At 41.3% G+C, this 24247-nt stretch overlaps 1 protein-coding gene across 1 annotated transcript in view; it reads left to right on the forward strand.

The window, feature by feature from the left end:
* The window catches only part of LOC143956663 (adenylate cyclase type 2-like), a gene marked incomplete at its 3' end in the record, with an annotated part of 65318 nt that overhangs the window by 7024 nt on the left and 34047 nt on the right, over positions 1-24247 (forward strand). The window lies entirely within an intron of this gene.

The raw sequence follows: 24247 nt of genomic DNA on the forward strand, positions 1-24247 counted from the left end.
GGTATAATAATATTGGATGCTCATAGGTTATGCCAATTGTACGGAGTTAAGTTGGTGAAGTAAAGCTGCTGATGTTTAAATCCAATGAAGTACTGGCCTTGTCCTTCCAAAGAGAATTGTTGTATATATGTTGGGAGTGGGAAAGGGTGCTCAGAGGACCTATTAAAGGGTATCCGTTGATTCAAACTTATGATTTCTGCAGTCACAGCTGACGCGTTTGTTATGTTGGCTTAGTGCCATGCTTTGTTATGTTGGCTTAGTGCCATGCTTTGTTATGTTGGCTTAGTGCCATGCTTTGTTATGGGTATGTTTTTTTTTTTTTTTTATTACTTTTTAGGCCAGGCAGGGTCCTGATTTATCTGGTTGTGCCATTGGTCACTGTTGCATAGATGTTGCCTATCTGGTCATCAAAAAACAGTTTTAAGTTTTTCAAAAGTATACCTGTTAGGTTTCCATCATTGCTGATCAATATACACTACTGTGCAAAAGTTTTCGGGAGGTGTGAAAAAATTCTGTAAATTAACTACTTCTTCTCGCACTTCGTATGACGTCATCAGGTTTTGAGAGGTGATCTCTAAATGATGTCTGCAGCTACAGACATCGTTCGGATATCATCTTTTAGCGTCGGCTATTCCCTACAACATAAGTTCTTGCAGGTGGCGAGAGGTTACGTCCCCCCTCCCCCTGCCGCCCTCCGGTGCTTCTACCGTCTCACCCCTGCCATCGGTGAGTCGGAGAAGGGAATCACTGGCGCCAGATGCTGATGATAGAAATTTCCAGGGGACCAGATGGTCCTCGGAGTCTCTGATTGTTCGGAGGCCAGGCGTGATGTTATGACGTCTCGCCCAGCCCCTGCATTTGAAAAAATGGCGTGGCCTTGGCTGCAAAGCTGAGATCATATATAAGTTTTAAATTTTTTTTTTTTTATTTATTTTTTTTATTTTATTTTTTTGGCTTTCCAGCCTAGAGGTGAGATGTGGGGACTTATTGGTGCCATATCTCACTGTAAAGAGGACCTGTCATGCTTATTCCTCTTACAAGGGATGTTTACATTCCTTGTAATAGGAATAAAAGTGATTTATAAAAAATAGTGTCAACTAGAAAAATAAAAGTAAAATTAACAATAAAAAATAAAATTTAAAGCGCCCCTGTCCCCGTGTGCTCGCATGCAGAAGCAAACGCATACATAAGTCACGCCCACATATGTAAACGGTGTTCAAACCACACGTGAGGTATTGCCGCAAACTTTAGAGCGAGAGCAATAATTCTAGCCCTAGACCTCCTCTGTAACTGAAAACATGTAACCAGTAAAAAAAATGTAAAACGTCACCTATGGGGACTTTTAGGTCCCAAAGATTTGGTGCCATTCCACGAGCATTAAAAAAAAAAAAAAAAAAGCTAAAAAAATAAAACACATAATGCTTGGGGGTTCTATGTCATTTTCTAGCAAAAAAATATGATTTTTACATGTAGGAAAGAAATGTCAGAATTGGCCTGGTAGGCAAGTGGTTGAATTTTTTTTTTTTTTTGAGAAATAGAAGGGTTAATGGTTTTTTTTATCCATTAACAAAACGCAAAGTAAATGTACAAAAGAGAAAGTCAAATCAATAATTGGTGTGACCATCCATTGCCTTCAAAACATACATTTTTGTATGTACAGTTGCCAGTTTGACAAATTTGCTTTGAACCTAGAAGCCAGCTAAAAAAGTTTAGGCTTTAAGTTATAACATTTTTTTTGGTGACTGGTTCTCTTTAATGAGACATGCAGAGTCTAAAAGACCCTGCATGTCTCCCCTGTACTCTACACACTGCATTACATTCCCACCCTTGATGGCCAGGGAAACTGTCAACGGGGACACGGAAATCGCATCACTTCCAAGTCAACTAGAAGGGGAAGAGGGCGCATGTGTGTCCGCTCTCCTCCCTCCCCTGCCCCTTCTACTGGGCAGCAGCCCAAACATAGTGGGGGAGTGTACGCATGGTGTGGGGAGCATTCGGGCAGCAGTCCAGGCTCCAGGTCGAATTTCTGGTCGCAATAGCGACCTGATGCCTGAGGTTTTTTGATCCCTGACACTTGCACACAGTTTTTGAAGGAACTTGGCAGGTAGGTTGTTCCAAACAACATCTTGGAGAACTAACCATAGATCTTCTGTGGATTTAGGCTGCTTCAAATTCTTTTGTCTTTTCATCTAGTCCCAGACAGACTTGATGATGATGAGATCGGGGCTCTGTGGGGACCAAACCATCACTTCCAGGACTCCTTGTTCTGCATGCTGATGATAGTTCTTAATGACATTAACTGCATGTTTGGGGTCATTGTCCTGCTCCAGGATAAATTTGTGGCCAATCGCACGCCTTCCTGATGGTACGGCATGATGGATAAGAATCTGCCTGTATTTCTCAGCATTGAGGACACTTGTGATACTGACCAAACTGCCAACTCAATTTGCAGAAATGCAGCCCGAAACTTGCAAGGAACCTCCACCATGCTTCACTGTTGCCTGCAGACATCACTGTTGCCTGCAGACACACCTTATTGTACCACTTTTCAGCCCTTTAGCATTCAACTGCCTCTTGCTACAGCCAAATATTTAAAAATTTGACTCATCAGGCCAGAGCACTTGTTGCCGGTTTTCTGCACTCTGGTTCCTATGTTTTCCTGCATAGTTGAGTCTTTTAGCCTTATTTCCACATTGGAGGTATGGCATTTTGGCCGCAATTCTATGAAGACCACATCTGACCAGACTTCTACAGACAGTAGATGGGCGTAGCTAGGTCCCACTGGTTTCCTGCAGTTCTGTGCTGATGGCACTGTTGGACATCTTCAGATATATAAGGGAAATAAGCATGATAAGTCTTTCATCTGCTGCATTAAGTTTCCGTGGCTGACCACTGCGTCTACAGTCCTCAGCATTGACTGTCTTTTTATTTATTTATTTATTTTTTTGCTTGAGCTTGACTGGCACATCTTGAAATCCCAGTTTGCTTTGAAATAATTGCCTTGGAGAGACCTTGCTATTGCAGTATAACTACTTTGTGTCTTGTTGCTGTGCACAATCCTGCCATGGTGTATAACCTGTGACATGAAACTGTCTCCTTAACCTCACCTTAGTAGCAGTGTTTGGCTGTTCCTCGCCCAGTTTAAGCCTCCTACAAAGCTGTTTGTTTCAGTTATTGACTGTGTTTCAACCTACATATGAAATTGATCATTAGCATCTGCTTGGTATAATTGGTAAATCATAAACCTGACTCTGATCCTACAAAATCCCTGACTTTGTGCAAGTTTACAAAGTGTGCACGCAAGAATTGAGATATAGTGTGTGTGTGTGTGTGTGTGTGTGTGTGTGTATGTATATATATATATATGTGTATGCGTGTGTGTGTGTGTGTGTATGTATTCTTGCCTTAGAGCATTTCTTCACACCTGCCTATAACTTTTGCACAGTACTGTACCTTCTTTGAATATGGCTAATTCATGAATTTTGGACAGACATATCTGCATTAAAAGGTGTGTGTGTGTGTGTGTGTGTGTGTGTGTGTGTGTATAATGTTTAAAATGAAGAAAGTGGGTTGTGGGACTTTAAATGAGGCATGGATATGTATTTGAAATGGTCTAGCATACCTAAAATTAAATTGTCACTGTCCCTGCGGGGAAAGTCTGTATAACCACAGAGAGTTGCTAATCAGTCTAATAAATTAAATACAAATACTATATATATATATATATATATATATATATATATATATATATATATATATAAATACATCATGCAAAAAGCATAATTGTAGTAATAATCATATTGACATATTTAATGTATATAATAGACATAATTGGTACAAGCAATCACAATTAAAAAAATTTTGAATGGATATACAGAACAGGTGAACATGGTTATCCTAATAAATATAATGATAAAAAATAAAAGAAATTCATGATTGTAGCAAGCTTGACTTGGCATCCCTGAGTATGGACTCTACGCGTTTCATGGCGATTTCAGCCAATCATCAGGAGTGGGATGCATCAAAAAATGGCAAAAAAAAGGAAGATGAAATTAATGAGTAAATAGGTCAGTCACAGCCTCAAATAAAAAATCATTGCTTTCAAAAAGAGAGCAGGTTTAAAAGGTAAATGCGTTACCTTTTGGCCTCGTCCAGATATATAGCCCAACAAACCCATAAAGGGGATTCGGATGGTGGCACTGAATGAGCCGTCAACCCCGGGGTTGAGGCGGGGACACATTCCCTGCCCCCTAAGTCATAACTCTCCAAGAAACACGGAGGAATGGAGAAGGGGCAGTGGGAAACGGCGGCCAACGGGAAAAGCTGACAGCCACATCACAATGCCAGAGTATGAGGTATGCACATATGGGCCGCAGATCAGATTCTAAAAAATAATAATAAATAAAAAAAGTAAGAATTGGATAATGAAGAGTGAACAGTCATTGAAGCTGACAAATAAGTGTGTGAGAAGGAAAATTAATTTATTTTATAATTATATTTATTAGGATAACCATATTCACCTGCTCTGTATATCCATTCAAAATGTTTTAATTGTGATTGCTTGTACCAATTATGTCTATCTATTATATACATTAAATATGTCAATATGATTATTACTACAATTATGCTTTTTGCATGATCTATGTATTATGAATATATAATATATATTAGACTGATTAGCAACTCTCTGTGGTTATACAGACTTTCCCCGCAGGTACAGTGACAATTAATTACATTTTAGGTATCCTAGACCATTTAAAATGCATATCCATGCCTCATTTAAAGTCCCACAACCCACTTTCTTCATTTCCTTAATATAGGGATGGAGGCATGCTTATGTTGCATTGTGTATATAATATACCTTTTTTTTTTTATTTTATTTTTTTTATCATAGGCAGGATGACCATTGTAGCTTTTCTGTCCCCTGCCTCTTTATTGGATTATGTAGCGTCAAGTTTCTGTAGTTATCTCTATGTTCTCTTTCTTTTAGGCAGCATTGGGCATAATGTAGTACAGTAGAACCTGATTGATTTGAACTTGCACTGCATCTGATTTCTGCTCTGCAGGAGATGTTTGTTGGCCTATTATTGTGATCGGCAGGCTTACTAACCATAAGGCTAAGGAAGCTGGAGTAGATGGGCAAGGACTGGCAGCTTATCAACTGAAATGAATGTGTTCAGTGAAAATAGACTTTTCCTTTTAAAAAGGCAAAACATTTATTTCTTTGGTCTAGGCAAATGATGTGCATTAGGTCTCAAATGCAGCAGGCTTCTCTGTGATTTTTTTTTTTTAAATTAATTAATTTATTTATTTTTTAAGTGAAACTTCTATAACTTCTGGTACAAACGGGGCACATTTTAGCAGGTTTGCCTAGTGTTTGGAAATGATTTAAAGTGTAAGTTATATCAACATTTCAGCATTTCATATTTCTCATGCGTACAGTGCCTTGAAAAAATATTCATACCCCTTGAAATTTTCCACATTGTCATGTTACAACCAAAAATGTAAATGTATTTTATTAGGATTTTATGTGATGGACCAACACAAAGTGGCACATAATTGTGAAGTGGGAGGAAAATGATAAATGGTTTCAGTTTTTTTTACAAATATTTGATATGTGTGGTGTGCATTTGTATTCAGCCCCCCTGGGTCAATACTTTGTAGAACCACCTTTTCCTGCAATTACAGCTGCAAGTCTTTTTGGGGATGTCTCTACCAGCTTTGCACATCTAGACAGTGAACATTTTGCCCATTCTTCTTTGCAAAATAGCTGAAGCTTTGTCAGATTGGATGGAGAGTGTCTATGAACAGCAATCTTCAAGTCTTGTCACAGATTCTCAATTGGATTTTGACTAGGCCATTATAACACATGGATATGCTTTCATCTAAACCATTCCATTGTAGCTCTGGCTGTATGTTTAGGGTCATTGCTGGAAGATGAACCTCCTCCCCAGTCTCAAGTCTTTTGCAGACTAAAAGGTTTTCTTCTAAGATTGCCCTGTATTTTGCTCCATTCATCTTCCTGTCAACTCTGACTGACTAGCTACCCTGTCCCTGCTGAAGAAAAGCATCCCCCACAACATGATGCCACCACCATGTTTCACGGTGGGGATGGTGTGTTCAGGGTGATGTGCAGTGTTTTCCACCACACAACGTTTTGCTTTTAGGCCAAAAAGATACATTTTGGTTTCATCTGACCATGCCACGTTCTTCCACATGTTTGCTGTGTCCCCCACATGGCTTCTCGCAAACTGCAAATGAGACTTCTTATGGCTCTTTCAACAAAGGTTTTCTTCTTGCCACTCTTCCATAAAGGCCAGATTTGTGAAATGCACGACTAATAGTTGTCCTGTGGACAGGTTCTCCCACCTGAGCTGTGGATCTCTGCAGCTCCTCCAGAGTTAACATGGGCCTCTTGGCTGCTTCTCTGATTAATGCTCTCCTTGCCCAGCCTGTCAGTTTAGGTGGACGGTCATGTCTTGGTAGGTTTGCAGTTGTGCTATACTTTTTCCATTTTCGGATGATAGATTAAACATTGCTCCATGAGATATTCAAAGTTTGGGATATTTTTTATTTTTTTTAATATATACCCTTACCCTGCTTTAAACGTTTCCACAACATTATCCCTGACCTGTCTGGTGTGTTCCTTGGCCTTCATGATGCTGTTTGTTCACTAAGGTTCTCTAACAAACCTCTGAGGGCTACGCAGAATTGATGTACTTGTACTGAGATTAAATTACACACGGGTGGACTCTATTTACTAATTAGGTGACTTCTGAAGGCAATTGGTTCCATTCGATTTTAGTTAGGCGTATCAGAGTAAAGGGGGCTGAATACAAATGCACACCGCACTTTACAGATATTTCTTTGTAAATTGTAAAAACCATTTATCATTTTCCTTCTACTTCACAATTATGTGCCACTTTGTGTTGGTCGTTTTTGGTTGTAACATGACAAAATGTGGGGTATGAATATTTTTTTAAGGCACTGTATGTTGTACCATGTACTTGTATTCGAAAGTATCCTGTTCTCTTTTTGTATTTCCTCTTCTTGTGTGAAATACCTGGACATCCTGATATCGGTCAACTTCAGTACAACCAGTCTGTCAGGTGCGTGTGTGTGTGTGTGGTTGTTGTTGTCTTTGTGGTGATGGAGGTGGTGGTGGTTGTTTGTGTGTGGGTTTTTATTTTTTTTATTTTTTTTTTTAGTATGATTTATAGCCGCCAGCAGTAATACAGGATAAATGGTGCCATGTTGATGGGGGAATCAAGGAATTGCGTTGAAGGAAAGAAATTTGCTTAGTGTAGGGCCTGCCTTACTGTTGCAGCTATACAATTCTTATTATAAATTAATGTGATCTATGCAGCTTTTTTCTCAGACAAAGGAACACTTATAAAAAAAAAAAAAAAAGTACCGGTCACCAAAATGTTTGTGTTTTTTTTTTTTTTTGTTTTTTTTACGTATCATTCATTTACATACCGCCATCAAATTCTGCAGTGGTTTTCAGATTACATAGAACAATTCTCCATAGTTTCTGGTCCAGTACAGCTAATTTCAGCCATATGAAAATCTTAAGCGATGCCCTGATCATTACATAATGATGTGGGATCCAATGCCAAGATTTTCAGAGGAATGTCACTGTGACTGCAGATCAGAGCCGGCCTTTAGCATGTGCAATCTGTGCAGTCACAAAGAGTACTATGTCTTCATTCAAGCATAAAGCACTTTTTAAAAAGACTTTCCTACCCTCTCCTGTTTATGAAAAGCGGCACCTGCCTAAAGTGGCCATAGGGATATATATATAGAGGGTAAAATAAGCATTGAACATGTCACCGTTTTTCTAGGTAAATATATTTCTAAAGGTGCTATTGACTTGAAATTTTGTGGGCAACAACCCATGCAATCCATACATACAAAAAACAAAAAAAAACAAATAAGTTCAGTAATTAAGTTTTGTGTAATAAAATGGAATGACGCAGGGAAAAAGCATTGAATACATGAAGAAAGGGAGGTGCCAAAAAGGCATGGAAAATCAAGACTCCAGCAGAAATCTCAGTACTTTAGAAAGCAATCCAGCCCTTTTGTCAGTGCAAATTATTATCAGCTGGTTCATGGGACCGCAGGCGGGAAATGTTACCTAAAACTTAATTAAAATTAATACCAGCAGACAAGTGTTGGATAATAAAGGCCGCGGTTGTTTTCAAATGTTTTATAAATAAATTCAATCAAATTCACTATATATAGATATATAATCTATCACTGTCCAGTTTAAACTGGATTCTCCTGGGCTTTTACACAAGATTCAGGAGAGGTCACCTGTACCCCTCTCCAAGCCACGTGAGCCTACTAAGTTCCCTCTGAGAGCATCAGGCTCTACAGGGGGGACTTGAAACTGTCATTCCCGCCACTCTCCCATGAGGAAAATGGGGGGGGGGGGAGGCAAGAAACTGCCTTCCCCCTTTTCCTATCAGTCTTAACTGATGGCCTATAAAAAGGTGTCTCATTACCAAAGTGTCATGCAAGAAACCTCTCCCGATGGGTAAAAGCAAAGAGCTGTCTCAAGACCTTTACAACCCTATTGTTGCAAAACATACTGATGAAATTGGTTACAGCAGGATTTCTAAACTTGTGACTGTTCCAGTGGGCAATGTTGGGGCTTTAATCTGGAAGTGGAAAGAACCTAATTTCACAATTACCAGGTGCTCCTCGAAGGATTTTTGACAGAGGATTGAAAATAATTTTTAGAAGAGTTGTCCAAGAGCCAAGGACCACTTGTGGAGAGCTTCAGAAAGACCTAGAATTAGCAGGTACAATTGTTTCAAAGAAAACAATAACTAATGCACTCAACCACCATGGCCTGTATGCACACTCACCATGCAAGACTCTATTGCTGAAGAAAAAATGTGTTGAAGCTCGTAAAAAGTTTGTTGCACAGCATTTAGACAAGCCTGTGAAATACTGAGAGAATATAGTCTGGTCAGATAAGACCAAAATTGAACTCTTTTTGGATTCCAAAATACACGTTTTGGAGGTCAAATGGCACTGCACATCACCCCAATACCAACAGTTAAGTTTGGAGGTGGGAACATCATGGTGTGGGGCTGTTTTTCAGCATACGGTACTGGCAAACTTCATGTCATTGAAGGAATGGAACAACGTACCAAGACATTCTTAATAAAAATTTGCTGACATCTACCAGGATGACGAAGATGAAACGAGGGTGGGCATTTCAGCAAGACAATGATCACAAAGCCAAGGAAACTGTCAATTTGGTTTCAGAGAAAGAAATTAAAGCTGCTAGAATGGCCCAGCCAATCGCCTGACTTTAATCCAATAGAAAGTCTATGGAAAGAACTAAAGATTGGGGTTCATAGAAGAAGCCCATGGAACCTTCAAGATTTGAAGACTGTGTCGAAGAATGGGCCAAAATCACACCTCAGCAGTGCAAGTGACTAGTTTCTCCATACAGGAGGTGTCTTGAAGCTGTTGTTGCCAACAAAGGATTTTGTATGGAGTATTACATACTGTACATTTCAGTTAGCGTGTTCAGTACTTTTTCCCTGTGGTTTCCCTGTGTCTTTCGATTTTATTACACATAGGGGGAGGAAAATGTGCACTGTAGTTTCTGGGCCCTAGAACAAACCACAAATATTATACACAGGGGCAGGATCATTTTATTGAGGGTTGTCCTTTGGTGGTTGGTTATGGTAAAAAAAAAAAATCAGGAGATATCGGTTACCACCAAATGAAAGCCCTATTGTCCTGAAAAAAAAAAACAAGGTATAATCCACCTGGATACACTAAGTAGTTGCAATCATATTTACAGTTTTACTAACACGTCAATGTTTCAAAATTGGGTCTGGGCATTATGGTTTGTTTTACCCTCAGTCATGAAGGGGTTAATGGAACCTGCATCATCCAGGCTGGAATTTTCGAGTTAAGCTCCTATTCTTACATGCTGTTCACATACGATAACCTTGACACTGGTAACGCAGTATCCAATTATTAGATTATTAGATGTGGTGGTTGTATTTGTTTCCTTTGACTGCTGTAAATAAAATCCTTAGTATTGTGCATGTGTGCGCTATGCTGCAAGTGTAAAGCCTAGTACATACAGGTCAAATGTCAGGCGACATTGGCCGGGTCAATAAAAAAAAAAAACGTTCAACATTCGGCCAGAGTGTATGGCTTCTAGCCTTTTGAACGGATTCTGTCACACGAGCATGATAGGAAAAACCAGCAGCCAACGACTCCCGATTAGCGCTCTCGGCCAATGGCTGAGAGCGCTGACTGGAGTGTTCTGACAGGGGGGGGGGGCATCCCTCTGTCGGAACAGAATAGCACATCACGGTCGATCACTGTACTAACATCGGATTGTTAGTACCACGGGTGTGATCTGAGCTGTCAGGTTTTTTTTTTTTTCGTTCAACCGAGCGGGTAGTAGTGTATACAAAACTATGTGTAGATTATACCACTTGCCATGCAGAGTAGTTGCTATTGTAACCATCATGCCTGTTTGCGATATCATTCTAAAATGGTGAGCCATGTGTATTTTCTTGTTTTTGCAAGCGGCAATCTACATTGGGACTAATGTGTTGCAACTGCAAGCTGAGCATTTAGCTTATGATTGCAGCAGGGCCTCATTGACTTGAAAAGCTACATTGACAAACAAACCTTCAATCTAGATGACTATTTTATCGGTAGGTGCTCCTTACCACGTATCTAGAAGTTTTACCTTCTGATGTTGGAGTCAGTTGGAGTTGCGCGAAAACTGATTCTCTTCCTTGCTGCTCCAGGGTTACCTCAAATCTACAAGTGGAACGTTCTTTATGTCCTTCCAGTTTTTGAAGGTAGTGGTAATATGCAAAAATCAGAAAGGCTTTCAGTAAGTCATTTTGTGAATAGAATTTTAGCACTTCACAGCTGCTATTTACTTTTTTCAGTGTTCCATACAGGTGTGCCTTGTACTAGTACATAATTGAACCAATACAATATCTCTATCATTATGGGACTACCTGTAAATTATACACTCACTTAAAATAGGGAGCTACTGGTGGTTAGAAGGATTTAAATGCCTTTCTTTTAAAGGTTGAATAAAGTATCTTCACATCAAGGGTTCCTTGTCACATGTTTGCGTGATTGTACCCTAAATTATTGTTTTTTTATTTTATTCTGTTCACATTTAAAAAAAATAAAAACTTCTAAGGCATACTTGTAGGCCATGCATGGCCTCTCCCCAGCCTGTTCCCAAGTCTGGTGCTCTCTCTTCTCCTGTGTCGCAGCAGTGGCTGAGCTCAGCGTTGTGTAACAGAGGGAGAAAGAGTGCACTGTACATGCACAGGTTTTTAAATGAGTTAGATTGCCCTTTCCTGTACTTATGGGGTCCTGCATCCAATGACCAAGGGGTCCCCCAGTCTATAGAAGTTTTGTGGACTTGCCCGAGGGAGAGTTTACGCACAGCCTACAGCAGAGGTGCTCAACCGTTTGACGAGCGAGAGCCACTTCAGTGATTTGATAACGGGTCAAGGGCCATACTGAACTGTGGGGTTTTACCAACCCCCAAACTGCAAATGTAAGTGAACCCTTACTGTCCTGAGCCCCCCTATAAGGCTGCTTTCACACTGGCGTGATGTGGTTTACGGTGCACTTGCAACTTTCCTGTGAGTTGGCTGGGCTATGCCATAGACTTCTAATATTGTGGGTGTGGTGCCCTTTCTGATAGAGCACCAAATCTGCAGGAAAAGCCACAGGTTTGCTGTGCTGTGACTGTGGATCAGTGTAAAAGCAGTCTAATAACCCTTTTTATATTATAATTTTTTTTATTTAAGTGCTAATATGGCTATTGCAAAAGTGTAGTGTGTATGTGTGATATTTAATACATACACTGACCTTTTCCTCTTCCTGCTTCAGCTGGCATTGCTCTTTGTCTGGGACCTTTCCAGCAGCCTAAAGTGCACTCGGTATCACTCCACCTGGGACAGGAGTCGGCGCTACAGAGAAAGCATCAGCTTATGATGTTCCTGCTCCCTCCACGGCTGCCTGCTTCCTTTGCTGCTGGCGCTGGCTCCATGCACTCTGATGCTGTGGGATGGCAAGTTGGCAGCCCAATAATCGTGATCTGGACTTGCCGACCCACCATCTCAGAGCATGGGGATTAGCTTCCTTGAGTCGAGGGCCACTTCAGAGGGCCACAGGTTAAGCACCCTTGGCCTACAGATTTGCCATGGGATTTAAAGTGGAACTTTAGCCTGGAAAAAAAATTGGCAAATGGACAGGATTTTTAATGCAGAAGAGACATATGAAATGAAAAAGTTCGACAATGGGTACCGGAAGCCGATCTAGCTGAAGATGACAGTTGCTGATAGGGAGCTATGGGACACTGCAACGCTGGATAGAACTGGAGTATAGTTCTTCTTTTTTTAAGCATCTGTTTTAAAAATGAACAGGATACAATAAACAGAATAATACTATAACTATAATATACTTTTAATATACTAGAGAAGTTGGAATGCTTGGGTCATTTATTTTTATTTTTTTGGAAGGGGAATCCACCATTTTAAAGAATAACTAAATCCAGGAATAGAAAATGTAATACATTGTTGCTTAACATTCATTGGTTTTAATTTTTCAGGCTAAGAATATTTTTGGCAAGTATGGAAAATACCCATTGATCTTGCCAGAAATTCCGTGTCCCTGCCTCTTCCTGTGAGCTAAAAAGACAGCAAACATAATGTTCTCTCTTTCTTTTGTAGACTACTAATTGCTCATTTCCATTATATCTAGTTGAAGGAAAGGCAGTAAAGTTTAAATTTCATCCTGTGTGACCACAATGGCTTCTACCAAAGATACAATGGACAAATGACAGTAGCCTCCCCCTTCCCAGATGCATATTTTACCAGAATTCAATGGAAAAGGTTCCACTATCGATGTGCATTACAGACCCATAGACTTCTGTGAGATCCCCTCTGGCCTGGGGCACAGCCCTATAGAAGTCTATGTGACACTAAAGTGCAGACGGTGAGGACTTCCACCGTTCTACATAGCAGAACCGTGCCCATCGAACAGAGGTAATTATGCATCTGTGAAGGAGGACGGAAGGTTAGGTTCGATCAAGGGATGGGGGAAAATGGATAAATATACCATTTGTTCTAAAGTGAAATTTTAAATTAAGTTCATTAAGTTAATTTAATTTAAGCTCAACCACCAATGATATGACTTTTTCATGCGGCCAGACCATAACCCCAGGCTACGGTATTGTGAGGATTATTGGAGCTCAGAATAAAAGAGCAGGGCTCTGTAGGAATTATGGGTAGAAGATGGAGAAACAATGGCATTTCACACAGTGCTGAGCTATGAAAGCTTGGTTTATGAACAGCATCATAATCCCTTCAAGTTTTCTGTACAACAAAGTAATGCTGTGTAATCAGTCTCAGTATTATGAATGTCTGTCTTCTTTTGTTCAGTGTATTTTAATGGCGGTCTAGTAGGCATTATAATTTTTATTATTATAGTTGTTGCATTAATGAAAAATTTGTATTAAAGAAGTATTATAAAATGGGTGCTCCTATCCAAAACAAATCATCATGTAGGCTTTCAGGTCACTGAACCTCAACTGTCAGGCGATTTTACAAATGTCATCCAAATTAGCAGAGTATGGTTTGTTGAGCAAATAACATTGCGTAGAAAATGTTATATGGCTTGGATGATCAGAAGTAAAAATTTAAATGTTCTCAGATTTTTTTCTCCATATGGAGACTACAGAAGCTTAACCTAATTGTGGCTAAATTGAAACCATTATAATAGAAGAGACTATTATTTTTCAGTTTGGGATTTTTCTTTTTTAATTTTTAAGATTTTATCCCATGTATACATTGTACGCAGCCATATGGGTTTGTCATAGCCACATACATAACGTAAGCAGACAACGTAATGTGTCTGTCTTCTCTGTGTTCAGGATGTGGGAATGTCGCTTAGGATGTCATCATTGGATGTTGTATATGCTCCTATTTAGGGAAGATGAACCAGGTGACTAATTCGTCTTACATGAAACCTGCACTGGAAGAAAAAAAATGGGGTCTGTCATTTCTGAATTCCCTCTACAATACTCAATACCTAGCTTTCTTTAGCTTCAATACTTTCTAAATGATTGCCCTAGGACAAGCATGCAGATTAGAAAAGCAGAAGTCAAAGCTGATCTACAGACATGTCCCATGCCAGTGACTCAAAGTATTGAAGCCATTGGACTCGTACGAGTCCTACCTACAAATGGAAGGAGACAACAGGAAGTGAGAGGAAATCTACCCCTACGAAGGGAAATTCACTCCTGTAAGCCCTTGTACACACGGTCGAACATTCCGACAACAAAATCCGTCGGAAAAGTTGTCGGAAAATCCAATCGTTTGTAACGTGATGACGTAATTTCGTTACAACGGGACTACTTTCAGGCTAGTAGCCAATAGCTTTGGTCTCGTAATTTGATCTGAGCATGCGTGCCACTTTGTCCGATCGGAATTCTCTACAAGTCATGTTGTGGGAAAATTTTATAGCCCAGCTCTAAAACTTTGTCGGTCGGATATTCCGACGGAAACAGTCCGATGGAGCCCACACACGGTCGGATTATCTGACAACGTGGCCCGATCGGACATTTTCCGTCAGAATGTCCGACCGTGTGTACAAGGGCTAAGAGTTATTATGAGGAAAAATGTGTCTCCTCCACTCAAGCTTTATCGCCAATCCTTGTTTCCACTACAACCCAACATTTTCAAAATTCAATTGTCACAGGGACAAAGTGAGGCGAAATCTTCTGAAAAGGGGCATAGACAGCAAAACAAACATTACGGGGGTGTTAACCCTTCCCTATGCCATCTATTTTTGGGCTGGAGTTGCACTTAAATGTACCTGTTCCAACTTGCATACAAATTCAATTTAATAACAAAGCTACTTTTTTGTAACCCAAGGACTGCCTGTAGTAGGGTAAGCTGGTCTCTGGACTTACGTGGGTGGATGTATTTCAATTTATTTAAGTGCTGTCCTTAATGGACTTTCCAACCAGGGCTTGAATGGTCATGCAAAGGTTTTCCGAGGAGCCTGTTAACAGTGTGCGCATGCCGCACAGTGCAATTGTACAGTTGCTAAGCTAACTGCTAGAGTTTACAAGATAGCCGAATGTTGTCTAATAATGAACTACAATTTTGTGTATTTATACAGTTAGCCTTTAATGCAACCCTGTCCCTTATTAAATGAAAACTAACTTGGAAATATATGAAACGCGTGGCTGTCCAGTGAGCTCACATGCATAGTTGCAGGCACCATTGCTATCTTTGGCCCCTTTCACATGGGCCTGACTGTGCTGGGTTCCACTTGCTCAGCAGGGGATCTCTGTGTTGAATGACAGGTCCATGTCTGGACCACTCACTCAGAGCCGACAGGGACATAGACCCCTTTTCTCTATGGGTGGCCGGATGTAAACAGACCACCTGTCTGTTTACACGCGACTGCCATCCGATCCACTAGACCAATGTTTCTAAACCTTTTTGAGGAACCCCTGGCAACAGTACAGGGGGCCAGGAAGGGAGGGAACAGCACAGTACAGGGGGCCAGGAGGGGAGGGAACAGCACAGTGCAGGGGGGCAGGAGGGGAGGGCACAGCACAGGGGGGCAGGAGGGAACAGTATAGTTCAGGGGGGCCAGAAGAAAACTGGTGGGCACAATACTGGCATCTTTACTGATTATCCTCATGCAGAGCAGCTCAGAAGCTGCTGGAATGCTTGGAATGCTGCTTGAATGCCAGTTCCCGCCCTCCCTGCTCTCTCATCCCCCCTGAGTGATGTCACACATTCACATGCAGGCACCTGGAATGGAGGGGAGGAGCGGCTGTGATCGACGCAGGACAATGATGTCAGTGGTCTGTGCTCTGCAGCCTGTCAGCTGTGCGGGGAAGCGATCCACCGCTCACCTGCTTGTGATGAATGGCAGATCGTGGCAGATCATCCGCATCCGTCTGTTTTTGGCGGATCGGATTGGTTATAGGAGGGTATAAACGGACACTTGCGTTTACACCTGCTGCTCCATAAAGAAGAGTGGAGGTTCCAATCGGGTCCACCTGAAAAAGCGAACGTCTGTGTGAAAGGGTACTTACACTTTAGGGTGTGTTGGATAGTGCATCCCCACCTGGGGGCTGTGGTATTGATTGCTGCCTCGCTACAGGACACAGTAGTGACCAGGGCAGCAGATTGAACTACAGTATGTAACAGGGAATACACCTCTTGACACACCTAGAAGTGTTGGATATCAACGGTGATTAAAAAGCTAGCGCACTAGTCAGTCATTATAAAGTATACTGAAACATAAGACAACAAAATGCAGGAAATAAAAAAAAATCTAAAATCCGCTATGCTATTGGCAAATCATAATTGTGTAAGAGACAATGTGAGGACATCCAGTGGAGAAAACAATAACCTAAAATCAATGAAAACCACTTGGATGTAGACAATCCAGTACAGGTGGATATAAAAACTGACCATGTTTTAGGGAATTTGCACACCTTTTTCAAGTCGAATCCCAGTTGAGCTTGGGAAAAGGATATAAATTTCCCTACAAAACATTTTTCAACCTCTACTTGTACCAAGTGTCCACTTCTAAGTTGTCGTTTCCTTTTACTTTTATAGTACTCTTTCTTTTTTTCAATACTGGGTGGCTTTCTCAGCGCACCCTCTTGCCCATATGTCTAAGCTAAGGGCAAATGGATTCCAGGAAGTAAATGCTACATGAATCCTCTGCCCTTACTCAGGATCTCTAGATGGCCAGAAATGCTAGGGTATTAATTGGCTGGTAATCTACTGCTCGCTCTTTTTAGTTTTTTTTTTTTTTTTCTCTTTTAACAAAGAGCTGTTGAGTGCAAGGGCCAACAGTGCCAACCAATGAGCAAATATTAGCCAGCTCATCAGTAACTGGACAAAATTCAGCCAGTGTATGGCCAGCTTTAGATTAGTGACCTGTGAATAGCTGCAGTTGGTGATCTATGTACAGCTAAGGCCCCTTTCACACTGAGGCAGTTTTTAGGCGGTTTAGCGCTAAAAAAATCGCCTGTAAAGTGCCTCTCGTGCCTTCCCGAGTGCTTTCACACTGGGGCGGAGCGCTTGCGGGAAAGGAAAAAAACTCCTGCGAGCAGCATGTTTGGGGCGGTCTGGGAGCACTGTATACAGCCCTCCTACACCACCCCTGCCTATTAGAATGAACGAGCAGCGATGCGGAAGCGCCTGTGTAAAGTGCTTTGGAAGTGCCGCAAAACGGGCAATTTTAACCCTTTCTTTGGCTGAAACGATAGACAACACGGACCCACCACCCAAGGGTGAAAGCGGCCCTAATATAACAAATTTGGGGGACATCCCTTTTGGTATGCTAGCTTATTTTTGAATTGCTTGATAGTCCTCTTGAGACCTTCCGAGGTAGTCAAGGAGTCCCAACATGCTTCTTATGGTTATGTTCCGGATATACAGTGACTTGAAAAAGTATTCATACCCCTTGACATTTTCCAAATTTTTTTTCATGTTACATACAAAAGTTACATTTTGGTCTCATCTGACCAGAACACCTTCTTCCACATGTTTGTGTCCCCCACATGGCTTCTCGCAAACAGAAAATTGGAGTGCACGACTAATGGTGTCCTGTGGACAGATTCTCCCACCTGAGCTGTGGATCTCTGCAGCTCCTCCAGAGTTACCATGGGCCTCTTGGCTGCTTCTCTGATTAATGCTGTCCTTGCCTGGCCTGTCAGTCTAGGTGGACGCCCATGTTTTGGTAGGTTTGCAGTTGTGCCATACTCTTTCCATTTTTGGATGATGGATTGAACCGTGCTCCTTGAGATGTTCAAAGCTTGCAATATGTTTTTATAACCTAACCCTACTTTAAACTTTTCCACAACTTTATCCCTGACCTCTCTGGTGTGTTCATTGTCCTTCATGATGCCGTTTGTTCACTAAGGTCCTCTAACAAACCTATGAGGGCTTCCCAGAACAGCTATATTTTATACTGAGATTCAATTACCCACAGGTGGACTTTTTATTTACTAATTAGGTGACTTCTGAAGGCAATTGGTTCCACTAGATTTTAGTTGGGGGTATCGGAGTAAAGGGAGCTGAATACACATGCATGCCACACTTCTCTTTTCAGATATTTATTTGTAAAAAATTTGAAAACCATTTATCATTTTCCTTCCACTTCACAATTATAACAAGTCCCACAAAAATACATTTAAGTTTTTGGTTGTAACATGATAAAATGTGGAAAATTTCAAGGGGTATGAATACTTTTTCAAGGCACTGTATTTAGGGCTTGTAGACCTCATCTAATGTGTTTATTGGTTCGTATCGGTGCCCATAGCTCTGCATAGATGCAAAGACGTGACTGGACCTCCCACCAAACAGAAAATATATCAATGGCCTGTGGCCCAGAGGTGTTGATTGTATACAGCTGCTATTTCTAAGATGATAAATTTGCCAAATAAAAAACAAAATGTAAATGAAACTGCACAACACCAAAAAATCATAAAAAAACATTGTCTGCAACAGGGATGCCCAACCAGTGACCGGGAAGCCCTCTGATGTGGCCCACAACTTCCTGCTCTGAGATGGCGGGTTTGGAAGCCCAGATAACGGGTTGCCGACCCGCCATCCCAGTGCATCCGTGCTGTGAATGAAGTTTTCGGTAGACAAAGTAAGTGGCTGCGGAGCAGAGCTGCATAAGTAGATTCTTCCGGCCATATGCCCCGTACACACGATCCCAATACCGTTTGACTGTTTTCGGTTAATAATCGCAAGTAGAAATTGAATAGCTAAATAAAGTCACGAAAATTCTCATATGATAGAAAAAAAAAATCGGAAGTGATGTCATGTGTTGTAATGTATTTGTATTGTATTTTCGGACGACAACTATACTAACTAAACGAAAATCGTACGATCTGGAATCGTACGAGGAAAATTTCCATGCATGTCTGATCGAATAATATAGGATGAATGGTCGTGATCGGCTGTCGAAAGTAGTGTACACACGATCCGAAAATCGTACGATCCTTCCTCGGACGACCGTTTTCGTACGATATTCGGATCGAGTGTATGGGGCAATAGACTTCTGTTAACTGCTAGTTTGGTGCACCACGGGATATAATAGAAGTCTGTCACAAGGTGCAGCTAACTCGCAGGAAAGCCACAGGTGCTCTGTGTGGCACCAGCAGTGTGGGTAAGCCGCAGCACATCAGTGTGAAAGCAACCTTAGGCCCTTTTTCACATGGTTGGTCCAACCAAATTTGGACCCTCCATTCACCTCTAATGAATGTGTCCGTTTTACACCTGCCTACCTTCAATCCAGAAAAAAGCAGAAGGGGATCTGTCCCCTTCCATCTGGGTGGATCGGAGGGCCCATATAGTAGAGTGGACTGTGTCGACTCTGCATCTGCCTGTTCTGCTCACTGTGCCCTGCAACCGGTTACCAAGTCGCCTAAGTGGCCCTCAGGCCGCGTACACACGCGGGGACTGTTCGCCCAACTTTGTCCGTCAAACAGTTTCGGCAAACAGTCTGCTCAAAATTAGCATGGACGGACATGCCCACACACGACGAACGAACAGTTTGCTGAAACCGTGCGCGATGACGTGAACGGCACGTACGACGGGACGAAAAATACGACGTCCTATACACTGCATTATAACTTTCGGCGTGTAAATCCTTTCTGAGCATGCGCGGAACTTAGTTTGACGAACAAGCCTACACACGAGCGGACTGTTCGCTCAAACAAGGTTTCAGCGGACAGTTTTACGGAATTTCCGAAAAACCTTGTTCGTCAAACTGTCCGCTGAAACTGTCCGCTGAAAGCCCACACACGAGCGGACTGTCCGCCCAAACACTGTTCAGCGGACAAAGTTGGGCGAACAGTCCGCGCGTGTGTACGCGGCCTTAGTCTTCAAAAGATTGGACACCCCTGGTCTACAATGTCATATAAAATAAACAATACAATTATAATCAATATTGCATGGAAGTGACAATAAATGTACACAGTGTGAATTAACCACTTGCCTATCAGGCACTTGCACCCCCTTCCTGCCCAGGCCATTTTTTTTTAGCTTTCAGTGCTGTTGAACTTTGACAATTCCACGGTCATGCTACACTGTACCCAAATGACATTTTTACCTTTTTTTTTTCCTCACACAAATAGAGCTTTCTTTTTGTGGTATTTAATCACTGCTGGGTTTTTTATGTGAAAATTTTAAAAAATGTTTTCCTTTCTCTTTTTTCTTTTTGGTTTGTCAGTACATTTTGTAATTCAGTATTTTTTCTCCTTCACTGATGTGCACTGATGAGGCGGCACTGATTGGCTGAACTGGTGGGCACTGATGAGGCGGCACTTATGGGCACTGATTAGTAGAGGTCGACTGATATATCGGCCAATATTTGGCCTTTTTTAAGAAATCATCATCATCCGCCGATTTTTGTACAAATTCAGCCAATTTCCTCCCTTCCCCACACTCCACTGACAGTTTCACACACTGAGCGGCAGAACGAATTTGCAATGAGAGAGAGAGGAGCGGTCAGAATTCGGCAGGACCCAGCTATCAAACACCAGCTGATGGTATCTGGACGGGCCGATACGTGTATGTGGCCCTGCCCACTTAAGCAGCCCAATCATTACTTGGCGTTTGATAGATGCAGGGCCCCGCCCACACCCGACATCATGCTGAATTCTGACAGCTGGTCTCTCTCTGCATTCAGTTACATATAGTGTAACGTGAAACTCGGCTCAGTGTGACACCTGCCAGTTCCAACCAGTGACACCTGCCAGTGCCAACCAGTGACACCTACCAATGCCACCGGCCAGTGGCAGTCGGTGGCATCTGCCAAAAAAAGAAAAAAAAGAAAAATCGGCTTAAAATATTGACCGCAAAAATCAACATCCTATATTGGCCATCGGCCACCCCGATTTCTAAATATCGGCATCGGTCAGAGAAAAACCATATCAGTCAACCTCCACTTATTAGGTGGCACTGAAGAAGCACTTAAATGCCGCACTAGTGGCCACTGATAGGCGATATTGATGGACATTGGGCAGCATGGATAGGCAGGACTGATAGCCAGCACTGACTGGCATCACTAATGGTACTGGTGGCACTTGTGGGCGCTGATTGCTGGCACTGGTGGGCACTCATCACTGGCACTAATTTGATTTGCACTGGTGGCACAATAGTAATTGGGGCCCATGATCAGTGCCCTGATTAAATGTTTAGATGTCTCCTGTGAGGAGATGCCGCTGATCGGCTCTCCTCTCCATACACTCCAGTGTGAGATGAGGAGTGCTGATTACCGGCATCTGTGTTTACATGTGACCCGCTGTGATTGGACACAGCTGATCACATGGTTAAAGAGCCATGGACACGACTCTTTACTGAAATCGGGGTTGCGCTATTTCCTAGCAACATGGTGCGGCCATTCATGGATGATGGCATCCCAGAATGAGAGCCGCACTGCCCTGCCATCATTTGACCGCGGCAACTAGTTAAAGTGACGTGCTTTACGTAATTCATCTTCATTTTTCATTGTAAAGTGTTTAGTGTAGACATCAGTGAATTGAAATTCAAACAACATTTTTAGTTATTCTGAGAATTATGTATCCAAGTTTCCGAATCACAATAGTAACGACTTTTAATGAATCCAGAAAATATTCTAATGGAAGGAATTATTTGAAAATGAATTTGAATTTGAAATGGAAACATAAATGCAGTAAGGGAGAAAAGTAAAATTAAGATGATGATTCCTACTTGGGTTGCTTTATTAGAAGAAAAGAATAGAGCAGAAAATAAAAGAATAGAATTGAAATTAAATAAAGGAGTAGAATAGAATAGAAAAAAACTATTTTCTGAAATTTGAATCTCGAAAGACTGCTATATTCTATTTTATTCCATTTTTTTCTATTCTGTTCTATTCCATTCCTTTATTTTCTATTCTATTTTATGCTAGTTTCTATTCTTTTTTTCTATTGTATTATATTTTATTATAATTTTTGGCACCTTTAGCGCAAGGAAAGCTCAAGAAAAATGTATAGCTTAAAATTCTATGTATGTCTGCACACTGGTTCGTTGGGCTTCCAATGTGGTTTTAAAAATCTGCTTGCTGCGTTTTTGGTCCATTAAAAAAAATGCACCAAAAAAACGCACTTCACAGTTGAAATGCATTGAAAACACAGCAAGAATGCATCATTAATGCACCCTTTTTTTGGTGTTTTTTGAGTCGAATGACCTGTGAAAAACGCACCATAAGCACAGTAAAATTGTGGGGGAGGGGGGGAATCGCAGTGAGTTTGCAGAAAAATCATGTGCGTTTTCGGTGCCATTATCGGTACCTTTTTTCTCTTATTGGCCAAATGCAGATAACCCAATTTTCGGCCAAAATTTCAGTGCATCTCTAGTGCAGACCACTCAGCATCAGGCATCACTGTTCCACAGCTCTCCTTTCCATCCAGTTCCCTGCTGTCAGAATACGATGATCAGTGTTGCTGGCTATAGCCAGAGGCACTGATCGAACGAAAAAAAGAAGAGACTGGTTGTACAGAAGTCGATCGAGAGGCCGACTTTTTTACAACCAGCCTATCTATAGACCGATCGAAATTTGGCCAGTCCCTGCTGATTCATCCAAATTTCGATCCATCTGTCGCCGGCTTAAACGCATATAAACGCAGGTTTGACACTGCCATTGTGAATGGGGCCTTTACATTATTTACAACTTTTGTTTGTAATTGTTAAATTATCTTCCTAAACCAGGAGAGTTTTGCAGTTCAGATTGAATGGGTTTTATCTGACAATTCACAAAGAGATAATACTACAAGGTATGTGTGCTTTGTTTAACCCTGAAGCGTAGTTGTACGTTATCCAATGATAATGAGTATAATATCTGATATAAACAAATCTTCAATGAGCTGTGCCCAGTGCTCCGATATCCAGATTTGTGTCGTTGTAATAGATGCTCCTTTGTTCAGTGTCTGCTTGCTGTGTGGGTTTTTTTTTTTTTTTTTAACTGAAGCCTTCTCAGGCTTTCATTTCCAGGAATGTGGTGGATCTTAATCTATAAGAGATAAAAATGGATCTTGTACTCATCTGCCAATTTCTTTCAGACAATGAATGATAACTGATGGAAACTGCTCATTTAGTTTCTATTTGGGTGCTTGCGTAGAGGATGATGCTTCATCTGCAATCTGTAAGTGGTTGTTCATTTAAAGGGAAATTTCTGCTAAATCTGCACTGGAGGACAATGAAGATATGGATTCAAAAACTAATGTTTGGGACTTTTTGCTGTTTTTATTTTAATACCACTTTTTTTTTTTTTTTTTTTTTTTACTATTTTAAGGGGACATTAAGATGTATAGGCTTTGCAATATTAAGAGAGGATTATGATATACTGTAGGTAACATTGCTGCATGTGACTCTTTAAAGTGGATGTAAACCCCCCAAATTTTTTTTTTTTTTCTTGATGTCATCATGTAGAGCAGCGATGGCGAACCTTGGCACCCCAGATGTTTTTGAACTACATTTCCCATGATGCTCATGCACTCTGCAGTGTAGTTGAGCATCATGGGAAATGTAGTTCCGAAACATCTGGGGTGCCAAGATTCGCCATCACTGATGTAGAGTATAAGATTTCCTATCATTTGAGCCCAGTCTTGCCACAAAGAGTTAATCCAGCTCTGAGCAATCCTTTTATTGTTCAGTGAGATAAATCTTGAAAAACAGAGAAAAACGTTGTCAAATCTTCCCCTTGCTGTGAGTGACAGGCGATTTACATATCTCGTGCACTAGCCTAAGAGACATGCATTATTTTTAAATTCCCACCCCCTCTCCTTTCTTCTGCTGCTCTGCAAGGATTGGCTGTTCCCCACCTCAGCATGATTTGGCACGCTGAAGTCATGTGGGGACTTTTCTGGGTTTTGACTGGAAGTTGGTAATCATAGCAGAAGTTCAGTGTAAGAAATACATAGGAGAAAATGCATGTTGATAAGGGGAGTGTAGAGGTGGGCGGGTAGTCTACTGACATCATGACTCCACCCACCGAGCTCCAGACAGCAGACCCACCCAGAAAATCTGCAGTTGTTTGGGTCTCAGCAGACAGAGGGGAGACATTTGACAGATAAGTATACATGCAGGAGGCATGTATATCCTTCTAGATAACCAATATTGCAGTAGTTTAGAAAGGATAAGAGTGGGTTTACATC

The sequence above is a fragment of the Lithobates pipiens genome, unplaced genomic scaffold, assembly GCF_037356315.1.
Source record: "Lithobates pipiens isolate NorthernLeopardFrog02 unplaced genomic scaffold, aLitPip1_a1.2 Scaffold_4, whole genome shotgun sequence".
Taxonomy (NCBI): domain Eukaryota; kingdom Metazoa; phylum Chordata; class Amphibia; order Anura; family Ranidae; genus Lithobates; species Lithobates pipiens.